This window comes from Bos indicus, chromosome 3 (genome assembly GCF_029378745.1).
Source record: "Bos indicus isolate NIAB-ARS_2022 breed Sahiwal x Tharparkar chromosome 3, NIAB-ARS_B.indTharparkar_mat_pri_1.0, whole genome shotgun sequence".
Taxonomy (NCBI): domain Eukaryota; kingdom Metazoa; phylum Chordata; class Mammalia; order Artiodactyla; family Bovidae; genus Bos; species Bos indicus.
The window spans coordinates 85,070,712-85,096,063 of NC_091762.1; the positions used below are offsets into that span (position 1 = coordinate 85,070,712).

The 25,352-nt window shown below is 40.3% G+C and overlaps 1 long non-coding RNA gene across 1 annotated transcript in view; it reads left to right on the plus strand.

Moving 5' to 3' along the window:
• The window catches only part of LOC139179782 (uncharacterized), a 165,365-nt gene that overhangs the window by 727 nt on the left and 139,286 nt on the right, over nt 1-25,352 (plus strand). The window lies entirely within an intron of this gene.

Here is a 25,352-nt window from a genome sequence, read left to right on the forward strand (position 1 = left end):
AGCAGCATGTGAGCTTACAGCATTGTTTATTTTTAGTCGACTGCATTGCTAAATGTTTCCACCACTTTTATATTTTATATTCCCGGCGGTAAAACATCTGTAAAATAATTTTAAATGAAAAGCAACCTCCAAGTAAACTTTACATAAAAGAAATGACAGTTTTCCGAGTTACAAAAAGAGGAGCATTTGGTGATCTTTGCAAGAAAGAAAAAAAAGATGACACAATTTGCCATAAAAAGTAACAGTCTATAAAATCTATGAACTCTTGAAATACAAGGAAGTAGAATGTCACCCAGAATATGACATCAGCGTGCAGTTTTTTTTTTTTAAACTTACAACTTAGCTTAGAAAATAATAGCTAAACCAATCAGTATGTTCATTTCTAGTGTTTAACAAGCTGTATAAGGCGAAAGCAATAGACAACATCACTGCATACAAGCAAACCTTGTTCTTGCTGGCAGAAACTCTTATGGGAAAACAAGTGCCCTGAATAAAAGTTCAGGATGGAAGTGAATAGCCTACTGCTAGTCTAATTAACCAAAAGCCGCGAGTAACACTGTCCTGAAATCACTGGTAAAGTTTCTAAGGTCTAGTTAAGAAATTGCAAGTTCAAACACATACCCACAACCACCTTAACTCAAGAGTCCTTAGAATGCACATCCTGCTGCACCCCAAGAAGCAGCCGAATAGAATCCTGCAGAAGCTCACTTTTAATAGTCTCTCAGTCCTCAGAATTCCTAAAACATGCCAAAATGATACCACCCCTGGTCCAGGAAGAGGAAAGGAGGACTCTTCCCGGAGAGCATACAATGAAACCAACTTGTCCCGTCTTGTAATTCCATTCGCCAGCCTCCTCCAACACCACTCTCTTCCTCTCTCTCTCCCTCTCATTTTTTTTCTTAAACTGATATCTATGTGAAATGAGCTGAAGTTCACGGTCCAGTTAGGAACGGATAATACATTCATTGTCCTGGCAGCAAACTTTTTTTTCACTCCCTGGAAGAATTCACGCTTGCCGCAAGAATAATAATTACGGAAAACTAGAAATGCGCTGCTAACGAATTAATCCTTAACGGACACCACCCTAACGAGGGCGGTAATGATTTGAGGACTTTCTTCCGCACCGAAGTTGCATCTCCCGTGACAATAAGCTATTGTGCATCCTCCCAACTTGTTCTACCTCTTATAGATCCAGGATGTCAAAGGTTGTCTGGCCTGCTTGACCGTGACATGTGAGTTAACTCATTCTGTGGCTGCAGGGTGGAACTTTTACTAAAACTTTATTTGGACCCAGGATTTTGAAAAGATAGGGTGTGCGAGTCTTTCCCACTCAGCGCTAGAGTCTCTGAGAGACTGAAGACCTGCTTTGACATAAACAAATGGGGGAAAGTTAAATGAGGGCTGTGGGTCCCAGATGGAAAACAGGGAGTGGGGACTCAGAGGTCTCCCACAGGTAACTTCAGGCCATCCAATTAATGGGGCAAACAGCCGAACTCACCCAGGGTTAGCTTCTCCCAGCACCCAACATGCGTCCTCAAAAAATACCACAGTCATGGAAAAACCACACACCCCAGAGTCCCTGAAAACAAAAGTAAAGAGGATGTAAAGCTAGACAGAGGGACTAAAACCTGAGGGCCAGGATAAATGTCTTTCTCTCTCTTTTTTTAAACCCCAAGGTCGACTTGGCTAAAATATCCACCTCTACCTTAAAACTTCTGATATTCTCTTATAAAAAATAAAAACAAATAAACAAGCAAAAAAACTGAAACACAACAACTCCCATTCACTGTCCTGTGGAAAAGCAGGACAAGCCTTCCTGGGAACTCAAGTCTCAGAGTGGCAGAGAGAGGATGGCAGGAGGGAGCAGTGTGAGGCTGCCTCACTGAAGAGTGTGAAAAAAATCAAATGTGAATTTGATGAATGTGAGGTCTGGGACATTTTGTCAAAGAGGGAGGGAAAATAGAAAAGGGAAAAAAAAAAAAAAAGCAGCCCCGGCTGCCAACTCACCATCCACCAAGTTCTGGCCGAGATGTCGTAGCAGAGCTGCCATTTGATGGAGCCGTCGGAAGCTTTCCCTGCCATTACGCTGTCAGCAAGCTTCATCTGATGCTAACTCACGGGAGATAAGACACCTAATTGAGAAAACATTTGCAGTGGCATGTGGGGCAACATGTAGTCCGGTCCATACCATATGGAATCATGGGTAAAAAAAAAAATCTCCTTGACAATGAACCAATCTCTCACAGACCCAGTGGCAAGGTGAAGTGGAGATGAAAACTCTTCTGCTCCTAGCACTGTCTTCTCTCTCCTTTTTAAAAAACAAGAACCCACTGCTACACATCAAAGCGAGGCGGTTAAAATTAGGGCTTCATCACTCAGATGATTTTGGTCTGCAAGGTTTTTCCTTTCCTTCCAACAACCAATCCCCCCTCTTTTTTTTTTTTTTTTTTTTTTTAAGGAGAATAAAGAGATTTAATAGGACAAAGGCAGGTAGTGGACTGCGGAGGGATCGCCACAGGCTATTAGCCTAAAATTTCTGCTTGACAGATGGAACTGCTTAGAGACTATCATGCGATGTTTTGGGCTTTTTTTTTTTCTTTCTACACCCCCCTCTTCTTCGACTTTAAGTCTGATTCAGTATCTGTTTTTCACAGCCACTTTTCTCAAGAACGTGAGCTGTGCATTTAAAAAAGTGTTTAGTTCAGTTTTCTTGTCTTACACATCTTGTTGGAAGCAAAGCAAAAAGTCTAAAACTAAATCTGTGGACAGCTGAACAGGTTTTCCAAGGAATAAAAAAAAAGTCTGGGAAAAAATATTTTTCCTTACTTACCTTATTTTTTAAAATTGATTCATCAGTTGATTTGGTTGTGAAGGAACAGAAACAGGAGAGGACAACATTCAGGTCCCTTGCTTTTTGGTTCTGCTGCTGTTGTATTTACGTGTGTGTTTTTCTAGGAGCAAACACATTACTGATATTTCACAAGTTCTCATCCAGGTTAGGTACTATGTCTATCTTTGGGTGTACCTTTTTATAAACAAAAGTTAATTCTGGGCTTTTCCATTGTTTGTTAATAAAGTGATTCAGTTATTTTCAACCCAGGTTAACACAATTCAGGCTAAACTTGACTGAGGACGTCCTTATTCAGGGAAAATTGCATCTGATTTCCTTACTGTAACCAAGCCATCTTCTTCGCAGGGAGTTTTAGCCACACATCCTTTCTTTAGCAGGAAAAATAAACCACCACATGGATCTACCAATAAGAATGGCTGTAAAAATAATTTTTTTTAATTTAACTGAGACCTCCAAGAAACTGCTGAATTTCAAGTCATTTGACTTTGGGACTAAGATGGGAGAAAGAAATAGAAAGGATGTCTTGGATTTGTTTTATTTTATTCTTGCTAACTGTGTGAAATTAGGAACTGCAGAAATACCTTTATAAGAATCATGTACCAAACACATCCCATTTTTTTTTTTTCCTAAATACAAATGATTTGCTCATCTCTGAGAAACTAGCAGTGATATTATAATTCTTTATACCCCAGGTCTCCTGTATAGGCACTCCGGAGCATGGGAGAATATATCTCCGGTATTTTTCAGGGTAACTGAACTGTGATTATTTGAAAAGTTGTGCAATTACAGCCAAACTATCCAACAGATTTTTTTCTAGTCACGTTTTCAACTGAATAATATTTAGATGAACTTATTCAGGCACAGTATCAGTTCCAAAGAGGTGAAATTTTGGTGGCTTTTGTTTTCCTATTTCTGACCTCTTCCTTGGTGTTATTTTAACCACTTAGCATCAGCAAAATGGCTGCTTTGACAAACATAATTCCAGCAAAGCAAATTTTATGCAATTGCACCTGAAATGTTTTAGCATTTAAAGCACGATCTACAGACTGCTTCTTACAGAACGAACCACAAATATAGTAAATATGGCATTTTCCCCCTTTCTCATCCCTCATTTAATGGGATTTCTCCAAATGAGGGTAGGAGGTGGTATGGGAAATGATCATCAAATATGGATATTGCCATTACTTTTAGAAGCATTTTGTGGTCTTTATTATTTTGGTGTCACCTCTCTGTTGAGAAAGAGAGTTGGTAGTACAGGAAACAAAAAGTTACTTTAGGTGTCCACAGCAAATGGACCTTGCCAGTCAAAACAGTTTGTTGCCTTGTATAACTGCAACATCGTTAAAATGACCTAGTCTTTCTTCAGCTTACCATTTGGAGAACAAAATAGGAAAAGGGTTGAAAATTCTGTATAAATGTAAAATAGCATAAACAGAAATAAAAGGGAAAAAAGAAAAGAAATGAAGTAGCATTCTGCCTTTGAATCAACCTCTTGTTCCATCTCATCCTTTCCAGCTTGCCTCCGATAAGCAGACAAAACCAAAGTTCCCTTGCTTTAGAGCCTGCTCAGCCTTCTTCTAGAGCACAAAGGCACGAGGGTATTTTGGATTCGTGGGTCCAGGTCCGTGGGTACAATTTCTAAATTTGTCCCGCAGCAGACTCTGAAGTTGAAGGTGTCTCTGATCTGAGTAGCTGCATTTCTGGGACTCAGAACACCCCACGCACACACATTGTTTATGAATGAATGGGGCATAAGGTAAACTGGAGTCCAGATTTCACTCTGTGAATGGTGGAATACCCGGGAGGATTTTACAGGGGATGGCAAAGTAGTTTTGAACAAAGAAATGAGAAATATTATTGGATAATAGTGTTTTAAATCCAAAACAATTAGGTGCATTTAACTTTATCATTGTTCTCTAAGAGGCTGGTGGAAACTGTCCTTTCCCATATAGCAATCAATCTTTTCACAGTGTGGCCTGTTGTTAATAGCCTTAAAACAAGATTAAATAAAACATGTTAAATATTGCAATTATTGTGGGAAATAAAATTATTTGGTGAGCATAATGGGGAGCAATTCAAGCATTTAACATGATCCAGGAAATGCTACTCCAAACAATTGCATTTGCTTTATGCATTTTTCCCCTTTGATTGCTGACAGATGCCTTTTTGGAAACAAACATCTAAATGGTTTGCTTTCAGTCAGAAAAAAATTTAACAGAAAGTGGCTACATGTTTTGAATTTAACTCTTGTCATTTGAATACTTCTTCCTACTGCACGTGAATGAATCTGAGGCAAAAACAGCACTCTTGTCAAGAAATGAGCCCATCCGGATTGGAACTTTCTTCCCTCCTTGGAACGTGTTTTCTGAGAAGTAGGAATCCCCTTAGCTATGAAGTCAAATGGTGGCTTAAACTGCTGGGCGTGGATGAGGAGTATGGCCTGACTATGGGGGAACATTAGAACAGGAATCGTTTTCTCATAACAAGAGCCCCCCGGGGCAAAGAATAAGTCACTTTCCGGCCTCTTTCTGGCGGTCTGTGGCCAGTGCTACCAAATCAGCAACCCACCTGCCTTGGTTGAATGGAAGAACCTGGACTGAGGGACTGGGGCATTCCCATCTGTGTGTTTACTGCAGGGCATCTGGGTAAAGACTTTGAAGACTTCACTGCCAACAGGTGTGCAATACCAAGGCGAGTTTTTGGTTTTTGTTGTATGCTGCTAAAAGTCAACATGAAATGGAATATTAATGATTTTCAGAGGCTGGATAGCAGAGTCATTGGAAAGACAGTTTCTGAAGCCCAATTGCCCATATGCTGGCTTGGTTAGTTACTGTGTGACCACTCCCAGGTTACTTAACATCTCTGATTCTCTGAGTCCTGATCAGAAAAATGAAGATAGCAATTGTTATTAAATATATACATACATACATACACACACACACACACACACACATATATAAAGTTAGTCGCAAAATATGCATAAAGTCAATAGTTCCTGATATGTAACAAGTTTTCAAGCAAAATTATTATTTTGTTATTGATGTTTTGTTACTATTATCCTTTGTGGAGGGAAGCCCCTTTCTTTCTGCTTCTGGTTCTGCCCTGTGAGACTGGGTTAGGTCCCTTCACTCTGTGCTTCCATAAAAATCTGTGCCTTGCTCCATTCAGCTCTTAGCACCCTTTTCTGGAACCATCTGCCTCCCAGTCAGCCTTCCCTCCTGAACCTTGAGATGCTTGAGGGCAGGGCCCGTGTCTTGTTTATCTCAGTAGCTATGAGGTCAAACTCTATGATGGACAAACAGTAGGGGCACCTTAAATAGTGAGAGAAAGATGGTAAAAAGGCACAGAACATTAGCTGATTTGAAATTTGCATTCATCTCATATTTTAAGAGCCTTTTCATTTACCTTGGTTTGAACTACTGACCATTCTAGTACAACATCTGCCTTTACTAGTTAACACCCTTCTTCAAGACCCCAGTCTACAGTGATGTCTAGCACCTTTGAATTCCTGTTGCCTTCCTTATCTGTATCATCCACTGGTACTCGCAGAGACAGATTATACTCTTATTTGTCTTTAATGAACACAGGTCATTCATTTATTCATTCATTCAGTCATTTAGTAGAAACTTTTGCAATGTTGGCAACTACCTTTTTTTTTCCTTTTGAAGCTTTGTTTCTAGGGCTATTAGAAATTTGAAACTTAGGAGAAGAGCAACTTGATTTTGCATGCAATAGCTAACATTGAGTGCTTCCTCTTAGCTAGGCACCGTTGTAAGATTTTTCTTTTCAGATAGGTCCTATGAGGTTGGATCTATTACTAACCCTATTTTAAAAGCAAGAAAACAGGCTCTAAGAGTTGAAGCAACTTGTTTTGGGTCCTGGAGCTAGAGATGGAAGAAGTATTCAAGGCTAGAAATTATGACTCCAGAGCTTCACCAGGCTGGTGCTGCCTCCAAACCATGAAAGCACTCAGCACCTGCTAAGTGCTTGTTGAGGTACTTTCAGGTGTGATATACCATTTAAGCTCTGCAACAGCCTAGAAGGTTAGTATTATTTTCAATTTGCAGGTCAAGATCCAAAAGGTAAGAGCCTTGCCTAATGACACATACGAAAGTTTGAAGAGCTGAGACAGCCTGGGACTTACTTGACAAGAAAGCCCATGCTTTTCCTGTTCTAGTTAGCTAGCTCTCAGAAGATTTTAAAAAATTTCTTTTGTATCATTGGTTGTTGAGCTTAATGAAACAACTCTCCAAATGTTTGAAAATAATGAAATTAGAAATGTACCCTGTTGCTGAAACTGAAGTTCAGTTTAGGGCAATGGGTATCTAAGACTTGAAAAAAAGCTTGTATGAAAGAGAGATTATCTATAGCCAAGGAAGGTCTTTTCTAACTTTAATCAGGTGGAAAATCCTAAAATGATGTTCAGGACATCACTGTCTAACACTGAAAATAAAAATGTCACTCACATGTAAGCTTTGGAACCAGAGGAAGAATCTACACAAAAGGATAGACAGTCTAGTTCTGCTGAAGCCTAGAAAAATGCCAAAGTCTCTGGTGGGAGATTTAGCCCTTTATGATGAAAGTATCAAAGTCTTTTGCACAGGTACTCATATTACTAGGCATGAGTGTGGGGACTTAAAAAAAAAAACCAAAATAAAACAGTGTCCCAAGTCACCTGGCATGGTTTTCTCACCGTATGGCAGAAGCAAATGCCGCAAAGCTGAAAAGGGCAGAATTGAAGAAAGTGCCAGGGGGTCCAGACAGCCCCATCCATTTTAATAATATGCCCAGAGATTGTCCAGATTTTTGATCTAGGATATGCATTTTTTTTGCTCAAGAAAAATATTGATAGTATTTTTCAGCAGAAACTCACCCGCCTGTGCCCTGTGAAGAACTGGGTTTAGTGGCAGTTCTTGTTCTTCACTGCCATTTAGAAATTCTCTTTTATTTTCTCTGCATTTTCTGTCAACCAGCTGCCACCCAAGATTGGACTAAACCCTCTGCCCCCTGTTAAAAAGGAAAAAAAAAAAAAAAGGAAAGGAAAAACATGCACACAACACAACCCTCTAATAAGTATATTCACAACTTCTATGCAAGGCGCTTAAGAAAACTAAAAGGTTAATATATTCCAACTAGATGTTGGGTATAGAATGTCAGATCTGTCAAATTTCATTATAACTTGCTGCTCATTGGAAAAGATTTGATTTCTTTTGCCACTGTCCTACTATGTTCAAGTCACAGACTGCCAGCAGCAGCTCACTGAAGACCACAGGCTGGCAGTGAGCGGGCTCGAGTGGGAAACCAGCCGCAAGGACCATCTGTTTCCGATTTCTAGCTGAGCCAAGATGTGCAGTGAAGTGCATTCCATTCACCAGGCCAGCTTCTCCCCTGCTCAAGTTATTAGTGTTACAAGTGAAATTATCTTTTCCAAACAGCAGGGGAGCTATAATCCTTATGGAACAGGACTTTACAATACACACAAGCACTCACAAAACACACACCCACAGACACACACACACACACACACACCATTCAGCACCCTTTGTTCAAGTTGTGCGGAAGGCTTCTTGTAAATTTAATTATAGCCTTCATGGGGTTTATAAAGTATGTTTTATTAAGCATGATAACCTCTGCGGCAGCAGCATATACATTGGCCTCATTTAGTCTAATTGAATGATCAAGTATCTTTAGGATGCTTTTTGTGGGCATGGTTAAAAATGCCAAGATGGATGCATTTAAACCATCTTAAAATGCAACAGCTTTCAGAAGCATAATGGCTTTTTAGTAAAAATCAATGGAAGCCCTCGCTTGGCTGGCCCAAGTGAGCCCGTCTCACGCAAGTAAACAGAGCGGAGACTGGTTAGCCAGCCATGGAGTCCTCAAGTGGACAAGTGACTGGTGTCCCCATGTAAGTTGGCAGACTGTAATAAGTTACATTCTTGTGAGTCGGGATTGATCTTTTGTCTCAAGATTGATCATTTCTATAGAAATTTTGAGGTAAAGAAGCAAGACTGATTGTGTGCTGGTATGATAACGATAGCAAAAGAAGTCAGGAGGCCTTAATTAATGAATGTCATACATATGAGTTTAGTAACAACAAATGCTTACCACCTGCTAGTTGGTCAGGATACAAATAAGAGAAATGTGGGACCTGCCATCAAGGAGTCTCCCAACTCTAGTGGAGGAGATAATGGAGCAGGCACCTCTGTTACAGTGCGGTGAAACTATGGTGGCTTCTACCATCATTCTTCTACATTCTCCATGCATGACCCTGGTTTGTCGTGCGTTCTCTGTAGGCTTCATCTGTAACGTGGAGAGGGCAATGGCTTACTTTCAGGTAATATTGCTGGAATGAAATTAACTTTGTAAAAAGATGAAAGTCAGTGAAAGGAACTTAGCAGGTACCCTACATCCATTAGTTTCCATTCCTTTCTAGTTATCCCCTGAATACATGACAATCTCATGTATTGAAGACTGAACCTCCAGCAGGTTTCTCCTTTGTGGTTGAGCAGCACATTGAATCCAGGGAAGCTGCATCTTTGGCAGGGTTGTGACTCTTTATTCACATCATTCAGCTCAGGCCACAGGGTTCTGAGAACCAGCCCTGCATAAGGCACCAGACAGTGTCATGAACAATTAGGCACTTAGTGTGTGCTTTTGTATGATATTTAATGAGAGACTGATTTTTCCAAAAAATAACTTTTTTTCTTTTCAAAGCAGAGATGGCATAAATTTGTTTAAAGTTAAGGGAATGACAATGCCTCTTATTTGGTAGATTAAGAAAATGAGACCCAGCAGAGAGAATCACCTGGAGTCACGCAGCAAGTTAGTGGCAGAGACAGGGCTCCAACCCAGAGGTCCTAATATTCAGTGCCTCTGTTGCCACTGAACCACTTGTTTCATAGCATTTGAAGAGCTGTGTCCTGGATTCTGTAATTCAGAATTACAGCTGGATTCAGAGGCACATGAGACCCAGCCACTGCTGCCTCTGCTGATTATATTATACACCTGGCAGTTGGGCCACCATGCTTTGTTCCTGTTTATGGACAGAAATGGAGGCATTTAGCACAGCCTGCTTATTGGGTTGATGGGAAAGGGAAGGACGAGTGTCCCAGGTGGGTGGCAAACTTTGAATCTTCGGTAAGGCTTAGTGGAGATTTATGTGCAAGAATTTTATTGGGGAGGCTTTCAAGATCAACACCTGCAGGAAAGGAAAAGGAGACCTGGGCAGAGGGAGGAGTTAAAAATCCATGCAGTTCCAGCAAAGATGTAGCTAATTATACAGGGAACCCAGAAGCTGGGATCTCCCTGCAGAACTGTACCAAATTGATCAAGGGGACCAGACCTTTGTACTCTTGCAATGACCAACCAATCATTAAGTGCAGCTTTGGGCTACACGAATATTTCAGCCAAGACAAAGTCCAGAGGGGCTTTTAACTGAGAATTGTCAACTTCCAATGTTCCCAGTAGCTTCAGGGTATCTGGATGGTATGCCACAGGAGCTAACTGAACTTAGAGAAGTCAAATGGCTTTCTTAAGGACACCTGCCAAGTTAGTGGCAGACTTGGGCCTGGGGTTCATGAGTCCCAGTCCATAGCTTTTATTTATTTCCCAAATGGCAGGGAGAAGCCTTCATGCATTATTTGAACAGAATATACCCAGTACACCTCTTCTTTTTAAGAGAGCTACATGTCTTTAAGCGAACATTGTGAACTGTCATATTCATTACCAGAATGATTGCTTTGGGAATTACCAATTTACAAAGGATTGTCCGTTAATAGATAAATACAGAAAGAGAAAGTCATATTTGTGAGTGAGAAGATAAATCTGTGAGGGATCAGAGACAAGCTCTTGCAAGGACACATGTAGGAGCACCTTCTCCCGTGGAGATGTAACAGCGGGCAGGGAAAGGAAGCCAAGGCAATGAGAACAATGGTGAGCATTTCTTGGCTTTCTCTCCAGTGACTGGCGTCTTTCTGGTCATATACAAAGGTTCAGGAAATGAATGAAAGAGCTACTTGCAGACTGACACTAAACCCATGCAATCAGATCACTGTACCTCCAAGGAGCTTCTTGGTAGAATAATGTGTTGACATCTCCCTGGAGTCTTGGACCACCAGAGAAGAGAATTTGGGTGAGGAAAGTGGGAAGCAATGAAATGAAAAACTGATGTTTCTTAGTCCCTATATTTTCATCTCAAAGACGCTCTCCCATCTGAGCACTTGGTCAGAAATGATATGAAATTAAAATGTCAGCGTCCAGAAGGTTCTGTGCTGTTTGTGGCTGCTCCCGTGCTACACTGGTAGAGGCGGGTAGTTATGATGGAGACCATATAGTCTGTAAATCTGAAATATTTACTATGTGGCTCTTTACAGAAAAAAGTTTGCTGACCCCTGGCCAAGTGAATGGGGCTTAGGGTTTGAAGTCCAACAGGCTTGGATTCAAATCCTGAGTCTTCAATATCTAAGTGTGACCTTCAACGAATTTCTTAAACTGCCTCTATGTTAGTTTGCCCACTTGAAAAATGGTCATAAAAACACTTTACAGGCTTGTAAAGATTGAAGAAGATACTGTCATATAAGCTCCTGGCGCTAGTAAGCCTGAAGTAAAATTATTTATTAAAAATAATTAATGACAGTTTCAATATTTTGAGCTATTAATAGCATTTGTGATAAGACAAATATGATAACATTGTGAAATGCCATATTCATTGCCAGAATATCTGCTTTGGGAATTATCAGATAAAAGGCATTGTATGTTAGTAGATAAGTGAGGAAAAAGAAAGTCCTATTTGTGAGTGAGAAGACAAAGCTGTGAGGGATCAGAGACAAGTGTTGCCAGAATTTCTCAAAAAAGAATAATTATAGCTGAAATTGATTGAGTGCCTACTATACCATGTTGCTTTGTCTTGTCTGACCATCATTTCAACCTATGAGTTAGCGAGCATTGTCACTCAATTTTGCATATGAGGAGACTGAGGTTTAGAGAAGTTATGTAAATTAAACAACATAGACAGTAGGAGGCAGAGTCATGACTTGGGCCTGGAATGTTCTGATGCCAAAGTTTCTGCCTTAACTGCTGTGATTTTGTGAACGTCTTCTGATGAAAGCAAGCTACCGAGTTTCAGGACCTACAGTGGTTCCTGGTGATCGGCATGTTGGAATATCACTCTGAGTTCGGCAGAAGTGCTAATTTATGGAAATATTTGTTGCAACTTCCTATACCTGTTCTAGAGTCAGTCTTTCAGAGGCTTCTCAAGAGAACTACAACCAGGGTGACTCCTTGAGAATTATCCTATTAGGGGTGGTCCTGCCTGTGCTCTGTTACTTGGGTCTGGGGATACGGGTATTGCTGTACTGGGAGTGGATGAACGAGAGTATGCCTGTATGACTGGGATAAAATGCTGTGATTAATAAAATCTGTTTGGTCTGTAAGTATTATTTCTTGACATGGAAATAAGCTCATAAACTATTTTGCCAAAGACCAAACCTAAGCATAATGATCTCAATTTGGTAATTATGTGTGTATATATATACACTTTCAAAAAGATTGGAAAGGAATATGCCAGGATATTCAGTAGTTGCGTATATCTGGGTTCTTTATATTTCTAGAGTTCGAAAACAATGTTTGTATAATTGTGCAAAAATAAGAAAATACATCTTTTTATGCCTGGTGTGCTACAGTCTATGGGGTCATGAAGAGTCAGACATGACTGGGTGACTGAACAACAACAAGAAAATACGTATTATAAGTGATGTGGAACTCTGTACCAAAACACTTAAAAATCCTTAAATTCCTTAATGTTATCATTTCACCTTGGTACACTGTCAAGGTAGATAAGTGCTTGGTAAATGTGGAACAACTATCATATACACAGATACATGTCATTTTAGTGTCATTTGAAATAGTGAAGTTAGAAAAAACATTCAGCATGGCACAGCTACTCTCAAGTATATTATGTAGCTATGAAAGAAAATGTTTGCAAATGGAAAATGCTTATAATACTGTAAACAAGCAGGATACAAAATGAACATACAGAACGAGTGTAGTTCAGTGAAAACTCAACAATCTATTCATTAAAAGACAGAAAGAGCACACATTCAAGTGTTAATGGTCATGTATATAATTGGTGGAATTACAATTTTTCTCCTTTTTCTGCTTGTCTGTGATTTCAAAAGTTCCTGTAATGAATGGGTACTATTTCCATAATGGAAACAAATGTGCATAAAAACCTGTTAAAATTGGAGATCTGTGTCTATTGCTGATTAGTTTTAATGACCGCCCTCCTTGCTCCCACCCCACCCCCCAACAACTGATTGCTTCTCTGTTGCCTCTTTGCTTAGCTGGATATTTCCCAGGTTCGGAGAAGGCAATGGCACCCCACTCTAGTACTCTTGCCTGGAAAATCCCATGGCTGGAGGAGACTGGTAGGCTGCAGTCCATGGGGTCGCTAAGAGTCAGACACAACTGAACGACTTCGCTTTCACTTTTCACTTTCATACATTGGAGAAGGAAATGGCAACCCACTCCAGTGCTCTTGCCCGGAGAATCCCAGGAACGGGGGAGCCTGGTGGCTGCCGTCTATGGGGTCACACAGAGATGGACACGACTGAAGTGACTTAGCATAGCATAGCATAGCATATTTCCCAGGTTATTCACAAGAAATTTAACAGGAACACCAAGCTGGGAACCAGGAGATATGGAATCTACCCAGGGCTGTGCCACTATCTCTCTGAATATTTCTGGCTGAGTCCCTTTTCTTCCCAGGGCCTCAGGTTCTTTATCTATAAAATGAAGATAACTTAGATGAGATCAGGGGTACCTGGAGATTGGGCTGAAAGAGAGAGAGAGGTCTCAATAACAGTATGTAGTGATTCATATTTATTTTCTTTTGTGTATCTTCTATAGATATTTTCTTTGTGGTTATCATGGGATTTATGTAAAACAGGCTATTTTAAGTTGATAACAACTTAATTTCATTCACAAATGAAAATTCTATTCTTTTGCCCACCTCTTGTGCTATTTATGTTACAAGTAACATCTTTTTAATATAGCATATCTATCCATTAACATATTTTTATAGTCATATTTTTATACTTTTGTCTTTTAGCTCCTTCAGTATATATTAAAAGTGATTTAATACCACCATTACAGCATTACAATATTCTGTATTTGTCTATACATTTACCAGAGAGTTTTATAGTTTCATATAGTTTGATGTTGAATGTGATGTGGAGTCGCTTAGTCATGTCCGACTCTTTGCGACCCCATGGACTGTAGCCTACCAGGCTCCTCTGTCCATGGGATTCTCCAGGCAATAGTACTGGAGTGGATTACCATGATGTTACTGTATAGCAATCTTTTTAAAGGACTCTACTTAGCATTTCTTGTAAAGACAGGTCTAGTGGTGATTAACTACTTCAGATATTATTTATCTGGGAAACTCTTGACTTTTCTTTTTTGAGAGAGAATTTTCCTGAATATAGTATTCTTGGTTGGATTTTTTTTTTCTTTCAGTAATTTAAATATATCATTCCATTCCTTCTGGCCTTTAAAATTTCTTCTTTGAAATTTGTTGATAGTCTTAGGAAGGCTTCCTTGCAGTTTTCTCTTGCTGCTTTCAAAATTATGTCTTTGTCCTTGATTTTGACAATTTGATTGTAATGTGTCTCTGTGAATTTCTTTGGATTGATCCTAGTTGAGATCAGGTGCACTTCTTAAATTCAGGTGTCTGTTTCTTTCCCTAGATTGGGAAGTTTTTAAGCCATTATTTCTTCTTTTTTTTCTTCTCTTCCTCTCTGAGACTTCTATAATACATATATCGTTCCACTCAGTGGTGTCCCATAAACCCCTTAAGCTTTCTTCATTCTTTTTTATCCTTTTATGTTTTGCTCATCTGACAGGATAATTTCAAATGACTTGTCTTCAAGTTCACTGACTCCTTCTTCTCAGTCAAGGCTGACATTGAACCCCTCTAGTGGATTTTTCTATTAAGTTATTGTATTCTTCAACTTCAGAATTTCTTTTTGTTTTTATTTATATTTTCTCTCTTTCTTTTGATATTCTCATTTTGTTCATGAATAAATTTTCCTGAGCTCACTGAGCGTCTTTTTGATGGATATTTGAAGATTTTTGTCAGGTAATTTGTATACTTCTGTTTCTGTAGGCTGGTTTCTGGAGACTTTATTCCTTTGATTGGGCCTTGTTTCTGTGTTTCTTCACATGCATTGTGTTGAGCTTTGTCGTTCAATCATGAAGCTGTGTCTGACTCTTTGTGATCCCATGAACTGCAGCATGCCAGGCTTCCCTGTCCTGCACTATCTTTTGGAGTTTGCTCAAACTTATGTCCATTGAGTCGTTGATTTTATCTAACCATCTCATCTTTTGCTGCCCCCTTCTCCTCTGGCCCTCAATCTTTCCCAGCATCAGGGTCTTTTTCAATGAGTTGGCTCTTTGCATCAGGTGGCCAAAACATTGGAGCTTCAGCATCAGTCCTTGCAATGAATATTGAGGGTTGATTTCCATTAGGATTGACTGGCTTGATCTCCCTGCTGTCCAAGGGACTCTCAAGAGTCTTCTCCAGCACCACAAGTCAAAAGTATCAGTTCTTTAGTGCTTAGCCTTCGTTTTGATCCAACTCTCACATCCATACATGACTACTGGAAAATCCATAGCTTTGACATCAAAGCTTTTTGGCAAAGTGATGTCTCTGCTTTTTAATACGCTGTCTAGGTTTGTGTTGAGCTTTACATATTTGAAAACACAGTTGCCTCTCTCACTCTTTATAGTCTGGCTTTGTACAGGAAAGATCTTCACTAACCAACATGGCTAGAGATTCTGGGGGCCTCTCAAACCTTTCCTGGGGTTGCCAATTAGAGAGGTTTATCAACTTTTTCCCCGGAACTTGTAGTCTCTTTGTTCCTCTGGTGTCTGTCGATGGTATCACAAGTTCTCTGGTGCTGCCAAAAATCACTGATTCTCTTTTGTTCTCTGTGGTCCCCAGGTGTCCAGGGTATGCCAGTTCCACAAGTGCTCTTGAGTCAGGCAAAAAAGAAACCAATCCCTCTGTGAGCCCCTTGAAAATCTGAATGCTGGATGCACATTCCACACTTTTCTTTCCCTCTCAAGAAAGAAGCCACAAGAGTGTTTCCCTCTGATCCTGATGAGTTATGCTCATTTCTTTCATGGTGTTACAAATTCTGTGATGTTGTCATAAACTGCTGAGCTCTCTTTGGTTCTCTGTGATGCCCAGATACTCAAGATATTCTGGTTCCTAATCATCACCTCACATCAGGTGAGACAGAAACAGTTTCTCAGGTAGCTGCCCTCCCAAAGCTGGAGTGTTGGACATATATTCCACTCTTCTCTTTCTATCCCAAGAGAGAATCCATGAGTTAGACTTTTCCTCTTGATTGCAACCTGTGCCAACTTGGGGAAGGAGGTGATGTGGTTGAAATAAAATGCCTTTTCTTACCCATTTCAGTGTAGCTATTCTTGCTTTTGAGAATGCTTTGCTTGAAATACCACAACTTTCTAATTTATAGGAATACCTATACAAGCCTTTTGGATATTGTTTATAAAAGGATAAAAGCCTTTTATATATTGTTAAGTCAGGGAACAAGGTCTGGGGCTTCCTCTTCCACCATCATGCTGATGTCACTCTCTCATACCTCTTAGTGAGAAAAGAAAAGTTGCTTATATAGCACTCTCATGCACAAAAGCACACACTTCCTATTCCCTGACTCTCCTACCTCTGGTCCCCTTATTTCCATAATCCTCCCACTCAAGGGCCTTTACTTCACTATTGCCTAGCCAATGAGCTCTGATATTTCCTGAATAGGTACTAAAGTGCCACATGTAGAGTCAAACCACAGGGGTTTCCTCTCTGGGATTTGCATTGGAGGGCTGTACGTATTACAAGCAAACCAAGAAAAGAGATTTATTCAAGAGCACATGGGCACCTTTGTTTCTTAGGATCTGTTGTTGAGTGGCTGACACAAACCTTTAACCCTATATATCTTCTTTTATGACTAACACCTTTCAGGTCTCAAAGAAAAACTTTTTTGCATGTCTATGTCCATGAGATTTGAGCACAATATTTTTTCAAATGGAACCACTGTTTGAGATGATAGCTCACTTCTTCATATGGCAACAAATTTCATTGTTAAGCCTTCCAGGAGAATACTACAAAGTGAGGAATTAAATGACTATTAATTAAGGTTTATAAAATATTATTTGCATTACATCCAATGATTTGGGACTTAGATTGCAAAATATTTGTTAAGTATTTACAGCCCTCTTTTAACGATGTCAGTTGCATAATACTGGTGGATCCTGATGATCTAAACAGTGGTTTTCAACCCTGATGTACATTAGAGTCACCAAGAGAGCTTAAAAAAACAATAAAACAAACAAATGTACTTGGACCTCACCCCAGACCAATTAAATCAATCTCCAGAGATAGGGTCCATAAAATGCCCGTTTTTTTGGTAAAGCTTCTCAGATTATTTTAATGAGTAGCCAAAAACAGAAACAATTGGCTGAAAGGAAAAAGTGAAGAATTTGATTTCCAATCATGTCCCTGCTTCTGTCTCTCAAGTGACACTGATATTCTTGGTGTTCAGTATCCATACCCATTCTACTGTGGTTCTTGTAGATTGCACAGTTACCCTTTCTGCTGCTTTTACAAACCATCTCAACCTTTATCATCCAGCTAGTAACTTTAAAAAGTTTTATTTATTTGTTTTTAGCTATGTCGGGGCTTAGTTGCAGGATGCGGGACCTTTCAATGTGGCACATGTACTTCTCTCTAGCTGTGGCATGGAGGCTCCAGAGAGCACAGGCTCAGTAGTTGTGGTACAGGGACTTAGTTGCCCTGCAACATGTGGGACCTCAGTTCCTTGACCAGGGATTGAACCCATGTCCTTTGCATTAGAAGGTGGATTCTCAACCAGTGGACCACCAGGAACATCCCATCCAGCTAATGTCTAATTTTGTCTGCAGACCTTGCTTTCATTGCCCTACCTTTTAGTGACTGCTTCTTCTGTAATTTCCTCTAATTTTAACACATGTATACCCATCAACGAGAGCAGGAACAATGCTGTGTCCATCTGTATGTCACATCACAAGCAGTGTTTGCCCATGGCGGGTTTTCTGGAAATGCTTGCTCTTGGTGACTGTGCTTTCCTTAGGGAAGGTGGACAGATTCCATTTTGCAGAGGTAGTGAGGAACTGGAGGAACACAAACTCTTTTTCTTTCAGTTTGAGGCGTCTTTAGAGTGAAGGTGAAAGTCCAGGATTTTGGGAAGGATCCTGCCTGTATTGATAGGGTTTTCCATTTTATCCAATTTCTTCTACTTCCATGCCATGGTGAGGTGTTGGATCAGGCACAATATTTGTTATAATGACAAAGAGCTTAAGCCAAAATTCACTGCTATGACAGGGGCCTGGACTAGACCATAGCTTGGAAATATATCTCTTGTTTCTATATCTCCTTTGCATGCATGCGAAGTCACTTTAGTCGTGTCCAACTCTGTGATCCTATGGACTGTAGCCCCTTCTCTGTTCATGGGATTTCCCAGGCAAGAATACTGGAGGGGGTTGCCATCCCCTCCTCCAGGGGATCTTCCCAACCCAGGAATCAAACCCTTGTCTCCAATGTCTCCTGCTTTGGCAGGTGGGTTCTTTACCACTAGCGCCTCTTGGGAAGACCTTAGATCATCTTTGCTAAGCTAAGTCACTTGATGTTCCCTTTCTTGGAAAAGGAATCTTAATGCTATTCACACACTCATGTGGACCATTTTGATATTCATTCAACCATTCATCTCTTCATAACTCATTTGTTGAGTACCTTGTGTGCCAGTTCTGCTTCAGGCCCTGTGAAGCCTCAGTAGGGCCTATCTGCCAGCTAGATACCGACAGCTTTCAGAACTGGGATGTAGAGTAATTCCTTACATTTTTTTCCTACAGTTTATTTAGCTCAACTGTGCAGAGTAAGCACATTTAGAAAAACGAATCATTCCTGAAATAGAAAAACATAATCTTTGTGAGGGCTTCCCTGGTGGCTCAGATGGTAAAGAATCTGCCTGCAGTACAGAAGACCTGGGTTCAGTCTCTGGGTTGAGAAGATCTACTGGAGAAGAGATGGTTACCCACTCCAGTGTAGCCTGGAAAATTCCATGGACGGAGGAGCCTGGCAGGCTCTAGTCATGGGGTCGCAGAGTTGGAAATGACTGAGTGACTAACACTTTTCAATCTTTGCAAGTGTTTACGAGTGCAAGGTAAATAGATCCAGGATTCACACAAACACAGAACTATAAATATAAGGCACATGCACATATGATGCGTCTTGATAATGCATATGTAGAACCTTATAATATGTCCGTTTCAAAACTAAATATTAAAATTCTCTTTAAAGATGCCAACAAGTGGCTAATTCATGGTCATTTCATCCCACTATAAAACTTACAATTCCAAGTACAACTGATACATAATTTTCAATGCTGATATTGAAGCCTCAAGTTAGGAATTGGATAATTACTGTGAAATTACATGGCTTTTGGTTTCTTTACACACTGACAGTGGTGACAGGAGGAGGGTTGGGTTCATTTTGTACAGTTATAAATTATTCACCTTTTATGCTGGAGTTCTTGATTTTGCATTCATATATTCAAGTAATATCTCATTTTGTAAGCATTTGCCCACGGCTGAAAAATAATAGAGTCTAATGAAAACAAAACCAAGTTATTGGCCTTTGCTTTACAATGTTCTTGAAAAGAGAATCTCATTTTAAAATTGTCATTTCTAATCTCCAGATCTTTTGGTGACCTAACGAATTCATTTGAATTTTGGAGGTTAAACTGTTTTGTTTGTTTGTTCGTTTGAAGATTCTGCGACTGTGACTTAGGCATGATGCATATAATTCCAAGAAAATTTGAAAGGAGTTTGTTGTTGTTTAGTTGTTAAGTCATGTCTGACTCTTTTGTGACCCCATGGACTGTACGCTCCTTTGTCAATGGGATTTTTTAAGCAAGAATACTGGATTGGGTTGCTGTTTCCTTCTCCAGGGGATCTTCCTGACCCAGGGGTCTTCCCAACCCAGGGATCAAACCTGTGTCTCCTGCATTGGAGGCAGATTCTTTACCGCTGAGCCGCCACATAGAGCTATACTGGAAATACGAGCAAAGGAAATTTGTACCCAGCTTCTGATGCTATTGCTGACTTGTATAAAGGGTATCAGTAATTTTTGCTTGCTCATTACCTTTTCTACCTTCTGGGAGTCATTATCCTCCCATGATGTATTGTCCTGTTGGGAAAGTCAGCAAGGTACTCTGCCATCCCCAGACAGAAGGTGAGAAGGCAGTTCACACTAATCCATTTCTGATCTTATGCTTGGGAATTTGAATACTGAGTGGGATGGAGAGATGAAAAGTGGAGCTGACTCATTGTGTAAGCTTAAAAGAGACAACACTTCTGCTTAGATTCACAGAAAATCTATGGTTTTTGATATTTCTAAAGTTTTGTTTTTAATGTTTGCCTAGGACTCTCTGTTTTTTCATACCTTTAATATATTCCTTTTATCTGGGTGTTGGGGCAGAGTCTGATGTTATACTGAACTTATTTGTGATGTTTACAATCCAAGAACCCTAACAGAACTTGGAATTTCAGAGACAATCATAGACTCAGAGGTTTTACATCTAGAGCATACCCAGGAGATCATTTAGTCCAACCTTTTCCTTTTACAGATAAAGAAATAGAAGCCTAGAAAAGAGGTGACTTGTTCAAGGCCATATAGATATTTGTTGGTAGAGCAGGAAATAGAACTAAATTTGTTCAGTTTTACCAATGTACATTGTTTGAGTTAGATCCATAAATTTTAAGGATATGAGAAAACTCAAAGAAGAATCTAGTCCATTTACTCAATTTAGATAATCCATTTTTATCATTTTATAGGTGAGGTGGGATTTGGAATTTGCCTAGTTTTGTAGATATCAGATCTTTTTTTTTTTAAATCCATGCTTACTCAGATTTTTATTTGGGAACTATCTCACTCAAACTCTGACTCTACATGATTCCAGTGGGACTGACCTTACTCCTAGGGATAGATACATGAAAAAGGTCTGGTTAATCAAAACGCTGCATTTCTATGGCCACGATTATTAGTGACCACTTAACTAAAGCTATGGCATGGAAGCCAATGAGCATCAGCCTTGTGAGTTTTGCTAGAATTATTGAGAAAGAGAAGTTCTCTTTCCACTGGTCTATAAACCAGTGGCCCAACAGCAAATAAATGAGACATTTGAATAAGGTGATTCACAGAAGGTCTATTTACAAAGGAACTTTTAACAAAAGTACTATTAGAGATACTTCAGTATCCTGAGGCTAGTAAGAGTGGAAGAGCTGTCTCCCTCAAAGTGATGAGAAGGAGCAGTTGTATACAATCAGACAGAGTCAAGTAGAAGAAACCACTTTGTCTGGTCATGGACACAGACAATTCAGTCTGACCTTTGAGGGAGGAAGCCAGCTGAATGAATACCTTGCACATATTCTCTTTCCTCTCTCTTCCTTCCATAGTCTTGCTGTTGTTTAGTCACTAAGTCATGTCCAGTTCTTTGCGATCACATGGACTGTAGCTCACTAGGTTCCTCTGTCCATGGGACTTCCTAGGCAAGAATACTGGAGTGGGTTGCCATTTCCTTCTCCAGAGGATCTTCTTGACCCAGGGATGGAACTCATGTCTCCTGCATTGGCAGACAGATTCTTTACCACTAAGCCACCAGGGAAGCCCTCTTCCGTAGCTGTGCTGTGCTGTGCTTAGTTGCTCAGTCGTGTCCAACTCATTGCGACCCCATGGATTGTAGCCTGCCAGTCTCCTCTGTCCATGGGGAGTCTCCAGGCAAGAATACTGGAATGGGTTGCCGTGCCCTCCTCCAGGGGATCTCCCCAACCCAGGGATCGAACCCAGGTCTCCTACATTGCAGGCAGATTCTTTACTGTCTGAGCTACCAGGGAAGCCCAAGAATACTGGAGTGGGTAGATTATCCCTTCTCTGGGTGATAATCCCAACCCAGGAATTGAACTGAGGTCTCCTGCATTGCAGGCAGATTCTTTACCAGCTGAGCTAAGCTACCAGGGAAGCCCCTCTATAGTGCACTATTGGCCAAACTTTCTGAAATCTGGAGGACATAAAATCTTTCATGTAGTCCATACAAGACAGTGTTCCAGGGTGCAGAGCAGAATGGGTAAGAGTGGAGAATGGGTATAAAGGGGCAAAGGGAAAATGTATGGTGTAGCTGGAGATACTAAGCTGTTGTGATAACATTATTTTGGAGCAATCTGAGTTTTTCCAGCTTTATTGAGGTATAATTAACAAAACTGTGAGATACTTAGTGTACATTGCAATGATTTGATATACATACACATTGTGGAAGGATTTCTTGAATTTTTAATTTTCCTAATTTCTTGACAGGTTTTCTTGGCATTTAGAAAAGCATAATTTTATCAAAAGATTCCAGAAAGGAATTCTAACATGGAAATAGTAGTATACACACCATGTCTACCAACTTGTTCTTGATTTGTACCTATAGTCTAGGTGAAGCAAATCTAAACTTCCTACAAAGCTAGCTTCTCATATAATTAAAGTCACATCTCATGTACCTGCTTGTGTATTCTTTCCTAGGCAAAGCAATCCTATTTCTACCCATATTCTTGGATGCTTTCCAGTCTTTTCACCATCTTTCCCTAAAACTATTAAGAAGGAAGTATTGTTTTTATTGGCAAAGAATGCTCAGAGGAATTGGAGTTTAAGGCCCTCAGGTTCACTGGAATATTCTCATATACATTGTCTCTATTTCAAGGGGTCTTATCCTTTCCCATTTAGTACCTAAACTTTAACACAGGACCCTATGAGTTTGTGATACATTTTGTGTTATAATTCAGCTACCTTTAGAATTAGATTTTTGGTTTGGTTTTCTGAAATCTCCACTTGTGGCTACAAGAGATAGTGGTATCTTTTAATGTAGCCATAGAAGATTTCTGGTTCCTTAATCAAACTTTGAGCTGGGAGTTTAAAGCATTAAGTTCATTTTCTCCTCATGTTCTCCTTTACTCTTAGGAACAACCTACCAACTCATTGGGCTTCCCAGGTGGCTCAGTGGTAAAGAATCTGCCTGCAGTACAGGAGTCGTGGGTTCAATCCCTGGGTTGGGAAGGTCCCCTGGAGAAGGAAATGGCAAAAAAAAAAAAAAAAAAAAGAAGGAAATGGCAGCCCATTTCAATATTCTAGCCTGGAAAATTCCCTGGACAGAGGAGCCTGGTGGGCTACAGTACATGATGTCACAAAAGAATCAGACATGACTTAGTAACTAAACAACAACCACCAACTCACTATTTTTTACTAAAATACTCTACGACAGCAGCTAGTTGGCCATTCAAAGACTTCTCGTATATGGGCACTTGATTCTAGGTGCTACAAGATGATAATTTAGGAAAAGATTTTTCCACTTCATGCTGTGGATGAGCAGTATTTCTTTTACCACTAGCAACTGGGTCATTGATGCCTTTGGATCTAGTCAGGAGAACTAAGGTCTTAAGTTAGGGGAGGGAAATGTATAGGGTGAAAAATTTAAGGGGTACTTGCACAACCCTGAGAGTGAATGTCTTCTTCATATTTACATTCTGGATAACTTTCTTGCCTTGTCCTGGTCCCTGGACTCCAAAGAACCGATTCCAGATTTTGTTTCCCTTTGAAACCACCTCAGCTTTCTATTACTTCACGACAAGATACTTACACAGTTAGTCATTATTTATTTGTGATTCTGTAGACTGGAAATTTGGGCTGGGATAGATAGCATATTCAAAAGCAGAGACATTACTTTGCCAACAAAGGTTCGTCTAGTCAAGGCTATGGTTTTTCCAGTGGTCATGTATGGATGTGAGAGTTGGACTGTGAAGAAGGCTGAACGCTGAAGAACTGATGCTTTTGAACTGCGATGTTGAAGACTCTTGAGAGTCCCTTGGACTGCAAGGAGATCCAACCAGTCCATTCTGAAGGAGATCAGCCCTGGGATTTCTTTGGAAGGAATGATGCTAAAGCTGAAACTCCAGTACTTTGGCCACCTGATGTGAAGAGTTGACTCATTGGAAAAGACTCTGATGCTGGGAGGGATTGGGGGCAGGAGGAGAAGGGGACAACAGAGGATGGACCTGAGTCTGAGTGAACTCCGGGAGTTGGTGATGGACAGGGAGGCCTGGCATGCTGTGATTCATGGGGTTGCAAAGAGTCAGACACGACTGAGCGACTGAACTGAATCCATACAATATTGGGCTCACTCATGCATATAAAGTTGGTTGGTTTGTTTTCTAGAGGGTGGCTGGCCTAGATGGCCTCACTTATATATATAGGATTTAACTGGGACACAACTGGCATGGCTACAGCAGTTGGGATGACTGACCTTGTCTACTTCTGCATGGTCACTCTCATCAAGTGGTGTTTCATCCCCAAGGAGACTACCCTGGGCTTTTTCATAAGTGTCAATGAGAAAGACCAAGAGAATAAGAATGGAAATGGTACATGCACAAGGGTGAGAGTAGAAGCACTAAGAAACCATATAATATTACCTCTCTTGCTTTCAATTGTCAAAGCAAGTCACTGGGCCACCCCAGTTGAAAAAAGTGAGGAAGTTGACTCTTGGCCTTCATGATAGGAACTTCAAAGGAATTCATAGTCATTTTTACCCCTTTTACTCCCACCCCAGTTTATCCTCTGGGCATACTTATTTACATTGGTCCCACATACAAAATACATTTATCCTCTCATTATGGGATCAGTTCAGTTCAGTTCAGTCGCTCAGTTGTGTCCGACTCTTTGTGACCTCATGAATCGCAGCATGCCAGGCCTCCCTGTCCATCACCAACTCCTGGAGTTCACTCAGACTCACGTCCATCGAGTCAGTGATGCTCTGTTGTCCCCTTCTCCTCTTGCCCTCAATCCCTCCCAGCATCAGAGTCTTTTCCAATGAGTCAACTCTTCGCATGAGGTGGCCAAAGTACTGGAGTTTCAGCTTTAGCATCATTCCTTCCAAAGAAATCCCAGGGCTGACCCCCAAAGTCTCATTTCACTATGGCAAAGTCCTGAAGTCATTATCTCACTATTGCAGATCCATCAGATCTAGGTGGAGATGAAATTCCTCTAATGCAGCTTCTTAGGGGTAGCTGCTCCTGATTCAGAGAACTATTAACTGAAAAGACAAGATATCTATCTCTCACACATACAGGATACAATGATGAGATAGAGAAAGGATAGCTTTAAAAGACATATTCACAAAGGGGAGGCTTGCAGGAATAGTAAAGAATTTTCATAGAAATTCAGAATCCAGCAGAGCACATACTCTCAGAGTCCCCTACTCTATTGATGGAGCATGTTCACTGATAAAGGTTCAGTTTTGAACCTGTCCTGTATATAATTTTCTAACCCACTGTTCTCCTTTGCTTTTTATTATCT